This window comes from Pituophis catenifer, unplaced genomic scaffold (assembly GCF_029215685.1).
Source record: "Pituophis catenifer annectens isolate HBS135680 unplaced genomic scaffold, rPitCat1.0.hap2 SCAF_2, whole genome shotgun sequence".
Classification (NCBI taxonomy): domain Eukaryota; kingdom Metazoa; phylum Chordata; class Lepidosauria; order Squamata; family Colubridae; genus Pituophis; species Pituophis catenifer.
In genome coordinates, this window is record NW_027256882.1 from 5,625,718 (window position 1) to 5,637,584 (window position 11,867).

General features: G+C 40.3%; 1 pseudogene; it reads left to right on the plus strand.

Moving 5' to 3' along the window:
* Positions 1 to 8,624: 8,624 nt before the first annotated feature.
* Positions 8,625 to 11,867, plus strand: part of LOC139311686 (zinc finger protein 721-like) — a 38,175-nt pseudogene continuing 34,932 nt past the window's right edge.

Sequence of the window (11,867 nt, forward strand, 5' to 3'; positions counted from 1 at the left end):
TGAAAAGAAAGTTGGGCAGATCCTCTGGAGGCTTGGCAGCAAAAGATAGTAGAGATGGAAGAAATACTTAAGTTAAACAGGAAAGATGTAGATAAAGAAGAAGACCCAAGGAAGGAATTTGGGAGGCAAGTAAAAAAACGAATAATAATTGAAATAATAAAATGGGCAAGAGATGATGGATAGAGGAAATGTTTTGTAATACAAGATTGACATTATTAGGAGCTAGAATAGAGGCAGACAGAAGAAATGGGGAATAATAATAATATGCATATTTTTATATAATATATTAAAAGTAATAGATATAAGAATTAGATGTTGAAAGATGGTGACACTATGTTTTAATGATATTGCTATTGTTATCAGAATGGGGGATTAAAATTGTTAGGGTGTGTGTAAAAAGTATTTGTTGCTTGTGCAACGAGCAGAGCAGAAACACACAGGGAAGGAGATAAACGTGCAGCTCGTGTGAGAAAAATACTTTATATACAAGATAAGAAGCAGTCTCGGTGTAGGTAAAACAGTCCAAGGTCATAAACAGTAACATCAGTCCAGTAAGTATCTTCCCTTACCAAAGCAAACAGACTTTAGTAACTCTCGGTATACAGTACCATATAACAATTCAGTCTAACACCAATCAGCAGAAAGACGCAGGAAGCAACAGAAACAATCAGGAACAAAGAACGCTTCTCTGCGCTGCTTATTTATGCACTGTAGCCTAATTACAGGGTTCAGCAAACCCTGATTACGTGGCTCAGTTGTTTCTTAAAGAAACAGATATATTGCCTGACCAACAAGTTAGGAGTAAGCTACCAGCTGAACCTAACAAAAATGTTGAACAAATAATGAAGGCCTATATTTTAACAAATATGTATAATAACATTACAATTATATAAGTATGACAAATATCAAATAATATTATCACCACTACTTGTATTTAAAGAAATGATACCCAGAGGCCTCACTGTTCATGGCCTTGCGCCGTTCCCTTAAAACTTTCCTTTTTCAACAAGCCGGGCTGGCCTAACAAATCCTTTTAAATGATTTTAAATTCGTTTGTCTTTTTAAATTTTAGGCCAAATTGAGCTATTTCCTTTTAATCTGTTTCTTAATCTATGTATTATGTATTTATGTGTTTTTACTTGGCTGTACACCGCCCTGAGTCCCTAGGGAGAAGGGCGGTATATAAATTTGAAGTAAATAAATAAATTAAAAAAAAATGTATTGATACTGATGTATATTTAAAAAATTAAAAATAAAAATAAAAAAAGATCCACTCAGAAGAGAAGCCATTTAAATCCATGGAATGTGGAAAGACCTTTACTGATAATTGTAATCTTATTTCCCATAAAATGATCCACTTCAATAAATCATTAGAAATGTGCCATGCTCCTTCTTGCTTCAAATGCTCCACTATCATAAAGCTAAGCAAAATCACATCAGATACCTGTACAATTACAGGTATACCCCCCAAGAATGTACACCCCCCCCCGCAAGAATGTGTGCTTTCTTCACTTCTCTCTATAGACCAATGACTGCATCTCAAACGATCCATCTGTTAGTTTACAGATGATACAACATTGATTGGTCTCATTCGAGACAATGATGAATCCACATACAGATGGGAGGTTGAACAACTAGCCTTGTGATGCGACCAAAACAATCTGGAACTGAACACACTCAAAACCGTAGAAACGGTGGTAGACTTTAGGAGAAACCCTTCCATACTTCCACCTCTCACAATACTAGACAACAGAGTATCAACAGTAGAGGCCTTCAAATTTCTAGTTTCTATCATATCTCAAGACCTAAAATGGACACCTAACATCAAAAATGTCATCAGAAAAGCTCAACAGAGAATGTTCTTTCTGCTCCAACTCAGGAAGCTGAAACTGTCCAAGGAGCTGCTGATACAGTTCTACAGAGGAATTATTGAGTCTGTCATCTGCACCTCTATAACTGTCTGGTTTGGTTCTTCAACCCAACAAGACAGACACAGACTTCAGAGGATAATTAGAACTGCAGAAAAACAATTGCTACCAACCTGCCTTCCATTGAGGACCAATATACTGCACAAGTCAAAAAGAGGGCTGTGAAAATATTTACAGACCCCTCGCATCCAGAACATAAATTATTTCAACTCCTACCCTGAAAACAACGCTATAGAGCGGGAAGCATCGCAGTGAGACAGTCGGGGAATTAGCGGGCTCTGATGAGGTCCGCAAAAACCCGGACTGACGAACTGTCGCTAAGGGATCTTCGGACTGGAACCTTCCTGTAGGGACGGGGATGAAGAAGAGGCACCTCGGAAGACCAAGAGGAACAGGCAAGTTCCTTGAAGGTCAGAGGAAGCTCTCTACAACTTGGCGGTGGGGGGCGGCAGCCATTGTGACTGTCACAAAGCTGGGCAACCGGACTAAGCATTGAGCAGGAGCGGTGAATGGAATGGTGTTTTTTGAAGCCGGGTGAGTGACAGCCAACTCATAATAAGGAAAAAAAATCTTTAAATCTGAAGAACCCTAGCGAAAAAACGGCGGCTAATGAGCAGGGAGGGAAGAAAAGATGATGTTGAAGCATAATTTTAAAGGGACAAAACTCCTTTTAAAATTATTAACAACTCCCAGAATTCCCGAATAGAAAATTGTCTTTTGAACAAAACTACTTGGAAAATAATTTGGAAAATTTTAAAAACGAAAGAACTTATCCCAAGATTGATTAAAGGATCGGAAAGAAATAAATAGATCCTTTTTCTCTCCTCTCACAAATTTTAAGAAAAACAAAAGAGAATGGACAATAAGCCCTGCAATAGAAGTGCTGTATAAACAAAAGGAAAAAGGAAAAAAGAAGTGAAAAGAGCTGTTTCAATTTGGACTGGACTATAAAACTGATTTGGTATTTTTAAAGCTAAAAAAGAAAAAGAGAAACTAGTTAAAATTGTTAATTTAGATTGAAACAAAATGGATACTTGTTAGATAACTGGAAAGTGTGGATTGCAGAGAGACGCCTTCAAGAGCAAAAAGTAACACTGTAACTTGGTTTGTGTTTTGGAAAATAGGGAACTTTACAGATTAACAGCCGTGAGAATTTTTGGGGAAGATTCCTTTGTCTGCAAGCGGCTTGACTTTGGGGGTGGGGGGGGGGAAAGAATACAACTGAACTTTTAAAATTGGAATAATACTAACTTAAAATGGCACAGGAAATTAGAGAAATGATCAAATCGATGTACTTGTGGAAAATGGAAGTAAGAGAAATAACTAAAATGATGCATGGGGAATTAAAATCTGAGGACATAAAAAGTGAGATAAAGCATGCTCAAGCTGACAAGGAAACAAGGAGAAGCAAGACACAGAGGCTGAAAATAAAGAAGATAAAATGTGATTAAATATGAAAAAGTAATTGAATATGTGGATAGTAATAATAAAAAGGAGGTTTTTAGATTGGGATTAACAATGAAAGAAATAGAGAGGATAGAAAGAGACAAATATGGAAAGAAGGGTGGAACAGAATGAATATAAAGAATTTAGGAGCCTGGATAGCTCTGCAGACTAAAAGCATTGTGATTAACATCAGCTGTCTGCAATTACTGTAAGTTCGAATCTCACCAGGCTCAAGGTTGTCTCAGCCTTCCATCCTTTCTAAGGTAGGTAAATTGAGGACCCAGTTTGTGGGGGCAATAAGCTGACTGTATAAAATATACAAAAGTATGAAGGCTATTGCTTAACGCATTGTAAGCCGCCCTGAGTCTCCGGAGAAGAGCAGCATATAAATCAATTTTTTTAAAAAAATGATCACACTGGGATTTACAGTGAAAAGATAAAAAAGAGAGAAAAAGGGTGGAAAACAGCCGGAAATATAGGGCAGAATAGAAGAATCCAGGACTTTGAAATATAGAATGATAATATTGGGCTAAACAGCAGGCTAAACAGTGGTGAAATTTAAAAAAAAGAGAAAAGAGAGAGGGTACAATGGGAAATATAGGGCAAAATGGGAGAGATCAGGATTTTAAAGTACAGGAAAAAAGGGGAAAGAAAAAGGTAAAAATTAAAATTAAGGAGAAAAGGAGAAAGAAGTGAAAGAAATATGAGGTATACATCTAGAACTGAAATATGAATTGTAAAAAATAATGGTAAATCGTGATGGTGAAAATGAATTGAACAATAATTGGAATATCATTTGTATTTTTGAAATCTAGATAATGATGAGTTTTGTTTTTTAGAAATTTGAATAAGTTTAAATTGTAATAATTGAAATAATTTTAATGGTCTATGATGGTATGTGTAGAAATGATTAAGTGAGAATTTGGAACAATACATGGGGGAAGCTATATGAGTAGAGGTTAACAGCCAGAATATTTTTAAATATAATTAAGGAAATTGTAATAAATGAAATATTTTTAATTGCACATCGTAGTGAAAGGAGAAATGATTAAGATGTGGTTCGGAGGAACATATGGGGAAAATTATTTGATGTATGAAAATGGAACTAATTGGAATAGCCACGTTTATATCCTTATTTTTTTCTTGTTTGAATATATAAATGGATAAGATATTTACATAATTAATTGATTTATACTAAAATGTTGGACTGTATTACCTAAGAAAATGTATGTTATAGAGGTGTATAGGGGTGTGATATAGACATGATGATTTCTATATTCCTGAGTCATGAAAGCTTTGAAAATATCTAGAACACATCTCTTTCTTTACAATTATCTATCTATCTATCTATCTATCTATCTATCTATCTATCTATCTATCTATCTATAATTTTAATTATTTTAGTCCTGGAGTTCATATATATATATATATATATATAGAAGAGGCGATCTCCGGAACATTTAAAAGTTTTAAAAGTTTAAAAAAATTTTATTTTAAAACTTGTACTAAGCTTTCGTCGGCCCCTACCAGTGTGGGCCTGTTACGCGTGCTAGGACTAAATTGATCAGCATTACATAAAAGCAAGCAGCTCCTCAATGGGGATTTTATACTCTGACGAAGTCGGTAGGGGCCGACGAAAGCTTAGTACAAGTTTTAAAATAAAAAATTTTTAAACTTTTAAAACTTTTAAACGTTCTGGAGATCGTGATGTCTATCGCCTCTTCTATAACTATACCTGGAACTCACATTTTTAGGACTATATATATATATATACATACATACACATACACATATATATATATCTCAAAGTCGGTCTTGAGTTAAGGAATAATCAGGGGAAACATCCAAGGAGGAATTAGGAGAAAACTTAAGAATTATTGGGGTGAGTTAATTTCAGCAGAGACCTGTGGGAAATGAAACAATTTTGAAACAACCTCTTTCTTCCCTGGTATACCTTGGAGCAGCTGCTCCACAGTGTCTGTCTGGTGTGCAGGACCCCCGCTCGGCCCATTCCTTGATCCCAACAATGAGACTTTGTAGCAAAATCCCTTGCTGAAGCCTCCCATTGGCATGTAAACGCTCTTCGTGCTGAGGCTAGAAAGGCTGGGAGGCTTCAAGAATGGCTATTTTGCTGCCCCAAAGTCTCATTGGCTTGCAAGGGCTCTTTGGCAGGATCTGGTACAGGCTTTACTTGACAGAGAACAGAGGCCTAACGTACTTTAGTGGGAGATCAAACAAGACTAGTAGTGCAAGATCTCAGGCTCCTAATATCACGTGATCTCGCACTAAAGTACTTTAGGCCTACGTTCATTTAAGAATTGAGGACTGCAATGAGATCCAGGGCAAAAGTCTTTGAAAACCAAGAGGCCTTTCCTCTCTTTGCAAAGCATTTTGCCCTGGATCTTGTGCAGGCCTTGGTTAATAAAGAACAGAGGCCTAAAGCATTGTAGCGTGAGTTCACATGAGATCAATACTGCTAGATTTCCCACTACTGATCTCACGTATCTCTCACTACTTTAGGCCTCTTTTTTCTGCAAATGCAAAGGAGCAGGCAAAAGAACCGACAGCTCGCCACATCGTCCCAAGGTAAGTATCGGCAGGTTGGGGTAATAGGTAGGGCGAATATTGCAGTCTCTGCTGTCATTCATAAGTGTGAACGATGGCCGTGGTGCTGCAACACATAATTTCGAGACTGGTTCTCAAGTAATTGGGGGAGGGCTGGTCATAACGTGGAACGGTCAGTTAACTTGGGGATTAACTGTACCCTAGGATGCTCTGAGTGACATTGTATGAGGCTTTTGTTCTTGAACTGGATTGGGAGAATGCTCTTCCATGGGCTGAGTGTGAAAGTTCTATTCTCACTCAATTTTGGAGGTTTCAGAGGACAAATGACAACATACTCCTCTCACATGACCTCCAGAGGACACATAAAAGCACACCTCGTTTTTTTCAGCCCCCACAGGTAAATTCAAATAGAAATGGAAAAATACAGATAAGAAATGGCAGTGAAAGCATCTAAGCAAAGAGACATTGACTCTTTCCTTGCTTGGACTACAAGAAGGCCAATCCTTTCCTTCTCACTCCCAGGAGCCGGTATCTGATTAGTGGTTTTTTAATAAAAAAGCTAACTATCATCTGTTTTCTTGAACTCTCTGATTGGGGACTAGAGAACTCTTACCCAGAGAGGCCACGTTCCTATGGTTTTCAAGCATGACTTCCGAATGCAGCGCTTTCTGGTCAGGATCCAGCTGAGACCATTCCTCCTCAGAGAAAGACACAGCCACCTCCTCGAAGGACACAAGACATGATCCGGTGGCTGTGCTCAATTAAAGAAAAGATTTCCTTAAAGATTGGCAGTTTGGAAATTCATTTATTTTGAGATAGCATCGAAGTCTGACAGAGTCCACCCTTCCACGCACACAGAGGAAAGTCTAGCTGAGAATCGTGAAGAGAGCAAAGAAAGGGGAAGATCTCCTCAGGTGATGCACAAAGGACTCTGCCTGGAGACTGATGATGCTGAAAGCAGGGAGAGTTCCCATTGGTGCTTCAGCTCCTTCTGGCCCCTCCCAGCTCAAAAGTCAGAGAAAAAACGCTCCCCCCCCCAGTTCCTCCTCTGGAGCTGGAAGCACCTCGCCAGAACACACACACACACACACACTTTCTCTCTCTCTCTCTCTCGCACGGAACGTTGGGGCAAACAGGCCCCTTCAGATTTCCCGCCCTTTGACCCCAAATGCAAAATCCCCTTTCTTTCTGTGGGTCAGGGTCCCCTTTTCCTTGCAAAGAATGAAGATCCTGGAATAAACTTGGGTCGCTTCTCCTCCACTTCCCCCCTTCCAGCTCTCTTCTCTCCTGACTGCAGGCCGTTGTTGGTTCCGCCCGTCAGTCAACCTCCTTTCTTAAATCTCCCTTTTAAGTGTAAATTTTAAATTTTTAATGTATTTTAAAAAAATATGGGTATCTTAAATTATGGGTACTAATTCAGCCAAATTTATTTAATTCATTTTATTCGATTTTAAATTTTGTATATCTATGTGTTTTATTTCATGGCTGTGCACCGCCCTGAGTCCTTCGGGAGTAGGGCGGTATAGAAATTCAATAAAATAAATAAAATAAATAATTAAGCAGCCTCCATTTTCTTCCCTTCCTGGAACTGGACCTGAATTTTCTTCCAACACACTCAGGGGACAAAATCGAAACCCCCGACTGGAAGCGGTAACCGAAGAGGTTCAATGTGGAGGAAATAGGCAGCTGCTGTCCAAAGGAAGAGGGAGACACGGACACAAACTTTTACTTCCATATAAACGTATTTATCTTACATTGGGCTAAAAAGAAGTCAAAGTCTTCCCCCTTTTTTTCTTGTACCTCAGACTTTTTCCCCCTCTCTCCTTCCCTTAATTTCCTATTTCTATTTTTCTTTGTGTTTTGCATAATAAACAAACACAAACAAACGAACAAACAAGATCTTGAGACTCTAAAATGTGCAAGAAAAATGGAAGCTAAAACATAAAAAAACGGTTGCTGGAACAGAGTATTTTCTAATCTGATGAACAGAAGGACGAGGGGAGACATGATGGCATCTTCCAATATTTCAGGGGCTGCCAGAAAGATTTCTCACCTCTTCTCTCCTCTAAATAAATAAATAAGCAGACCGAATGAAAGTGGAGTTCCATTATGTAGAACAAATAACCAAACCACTCTAGAAACGCAATAAAAGAAAGGCGAAAACTTCCTTCAATGCATTTTGGGTTGATATAAATGGGGGAAAAGAAGTACAAAGGTCGAAGCCTTTGTCTGACAGAGAGCCATGGAGAGGGGCCTTTCTTCTCCCTACTCATCATTCCCGCCCTCCCATGAGCTCCTCTTTCCCATCCTTTCAACAATCCTGGTACTTTCCACCAAATCCACCAGGGGCGCTGTCTGCCAAGGGAAGGGAACTCTAGGTGCTTCCCCATTGGCCCACTGGAGGCTTGCCTCTCTAGGACTCGCTCTCCTTAACTCCTGGGACCCCGTAAGAGGCGGAGAGGCTGTGGGAGAGTGTAACTCTTGGCGTTTCTTTTTCTTCCCATCTCCGATACAGAAACTGGAAGCCATTTGTGGTCTTTGCAAGGCAAACTTTTCTCTTGGGGGAAGAAGAAAAAGAGCGGAATCCCTTGCAGGGATCAGTCCTGCAGCACCAGAAATGGTCCCGTGAAGGAAAAGGCATCTGGAGACCCACCAGAGTCCTTGGAGCCCTTTGCAGTTGGTCTGCAGGACAGAGAAAGGATGGAGACACAACCTTTTGCAAAGGAGGGAGCCGGAAAAGGCCCTTCAGCTGCTCAGCCTGGGAAGGGGGGGAAGCTCTGGACAAGAACCGGGCACAAGATCCTGGAGGAGGAAACCATCCTCCCTTCAGAAGTTCCACCCTGGACCTCCATCCAATACCGGGAGGCTGAGGGTCCCCGAGGACTTTGCAGCCGACTCCATGGCTTTTGCAGGCGATGGCTGAGACCAGAAAAGCACACCAAAGCCCAGATGCTGGACCTGGTGGTTCTGGAGCAGCTCCTGTTCCTTCTGCCCCCAGAGATGGAGGGCTGGGTGCGGGAGTGCGGAGCAGAGACCAGCTCCCAGGCGGTGGCCCTGGCGGAAGGCCTCCTCCTGAGCCAGGTGGAGGAGCAGAAGGAGCAGGTCCAGTTGCAGGTGAGAGACTTTAGGGAGCTCAGAAGGGAATAGAGAATCTGTTTGAATACTTCACCCTCCTTCCCAAACTTCTCTGGCATTCATCACATGTGGCAATTGTTCCCTTGTTTTCTCACTCAACCTCACAGATGGATATTGGGGGCTTTGAGGTTGTGTTCTGAATATAAGAATCCACTTCATTTCGTGTGACATTCATTAATTCTGCTTCTTTTTTCCTTCCTCCTATTTGAAGTGCTTCACTGTGGAGATCAGAGATCCTGAGGGAAAGAAGAACCCATCAAATCCCCCTCAGGAGCTGTTTTTCAGGAAGATCCCTTGGGAAGATCCAAATCCGGACACCTCAGGAGGTAATGGAAGATGTTCTGATTTCCCATCTGTCTTACCTTTGCTCTCTCTTCTCTTCTATAGAATACCTCCTCCTATTTTATTAATTATGCATTTTGAAACTATTTATTCCTTACAGAGAAACAAAGAATGAAGCTTTCTGGTTTTTATGACAGAGATCAACCAGTAGTTGAACCTCCAAATCAAGTAAGAAAGAGAAAAAATATTAGATTTCTATTCTCCCTTCAGGAAGTGAAGTGGGTGTGCAGAGGGCTCCCTCCTTCTATTTCCCCCCCCCCTTGTTTGGCCTGGATTATTTTTGTGTTCTTCCACAACATGCAGAGCAGAATAGCAGATTCAAGTTGCTGTCAGCCAGCATAGCTTCCTCTGGTTATCTTTCTCAGCTAGCTACTCCTCCAACTTTGAGTTTATAAGAAGCAATTAAAAAAATAATCCTTCAAGAAGTAGGAATAAACGTATCACAGTGACAGTAACTGCTACAGACCCTTTTTGGGGGGTAATTCTTTGACTTGGAATTGTGCAAGGCTAATGAAAAATAACTAAATATTCACACTACCACATTACCATTTTTCAAAAGCCATATTTATAACCTGTAGTTCAAAAATAATCAAATCGTATTAAAAAATAAAGCCGACTATTAAAAACCAAAGGGAGTGGCCGTGTTGAGCATATAATCAAGGTACTTTGAACTACAAATAATTTCCAATCCTCTGATTTGCGCCTCGATTAGGATAATCAAACATTCCCGATTTGCAAAGGCTGAGAAATGATTTTCCCAGGGAATTTTCTCTTCTTTGTTTTCTTTCTTTCAGACAATGGCTCAGACTACTAGATCAATCAATGATAGACAGAGCGATAGATCAGTTGATCCAGAAGTGGGATTACTTTACTGAAAGGCATTGAAAGTTCTGCAGAATGAATGAACTTGATAAAACTTCCCCAGATATTTCTTCAGTGAAAGCAATTTTCAGATTTGCCCACTTTCTCACCTAATATTAGGACTTGTGTGACGCACAGCCATTTAACTTGGTGCATATCTTTAGTTTGGGAATTTGGGAACAATGGAGCAGAATAACAGAGTTGATAGGAATCTTGGAGGTCTTCTAGTCCAACCCCCTGCTCAGACAGGAAACCCTATAACATTTCAGATAAATGGCTGTCCAATTTCTTCATAATCACCTCCAGTGTTGGAGCACCCACAATTTCTGGAGGCAAATCATTCCACTGATTAATTGTTCTCACTGTCAGGAAATTTCGCTTTACTTGTAGGTTGGTTCTCTCCTTGAATCGTTTCCATCCATTGCTTCTTGGAACACTTCTATCATGTCACCCCATCTAGTCCTTCTTTTCATGAAACCAGACATACCCAATTCTAGTCATACTGCTGACTCATGTTTAAATGGTTTCCCACTAGGACTCCAAGATCCCTGTTGCACTTATTACTGTTGAGCCAGGTATCACCTATTCTATGCCAGTGCATTTGGTTTTTCTTTTCTAAATGTAGAATCTTATGTTTCTCACAGTTGATTTCAACCCTAACCCTAATCTGTCGATCCTTCTATATCTGGAGCTTATCTTCTGAAGTGTTGTTATTCCTGTCAATTTGGTCTTGTCTGCAAATTCGATGAGTTCCCCTTCTATCCTCTTGTCTAAATCAATATGAATATGAACAGATCTTGTGAATCCTCCTGTTCTGTTCTTTTTTCCGTGTTCAGGAGAGTCTTGTGTCCTTCAAGGAGGTGGCTGTGTCTTTCTCTGAGGAGGAATGGTCTCAACTGGATCCTGACCAGAAAGCGCTGCATTCGGAAGTCATGCTTCAAAACCATAGGAACGTGGTCTCTCTGGGTAAGAGTTCTCTAGTCCCCAATCAGAGAGTTCAAGAAAACAGATTATAATTAGGTTTTTTATTAAAAAACTACTAATCAGATACCGTCTCCTGGGAGGGAGAAGGAAAGGATCTGGGCGTCTTGTGTTCCAAGGAAGGAGTCAATGTCTCTTTGCTTAGATGCTTTCTGTGCCATTTCTCATCTCTATTTTTCCATTTCTATTTGAATTTACCTGTGGGGGCTGAGAAGAAGGAGGTGTGCTTTTATGTGTCCTCTGGAGGTCATGTGAGAGGAGTGTGTTGTCATTTGTCCTCTGAAACCTCCAGAATTGTCTGATAACAGAACTTTCACCCTCAGCCCATGGAAGAGCATTCTCCCAATCCAATTCAAGAACAAAGGCCTCATGCAATGTCACTCAGAGCATCCTAAGGTACAGGTAATCCCCGAGTTATGACAGTTCACTAAGTGACCATTCCAAGTTATGACCAGCCCTCCCCCAAGTACTTGAGACCCAGTCCCGAAATTATGAGTATTGCTGCACCACAGCCGTCATTCACACATACGAATGACAACAGAGGCGCTGCAACATTCCCTCTACCTATTCCCCCACCCCCACAGGGACTTATACCATATTTTTCAGACT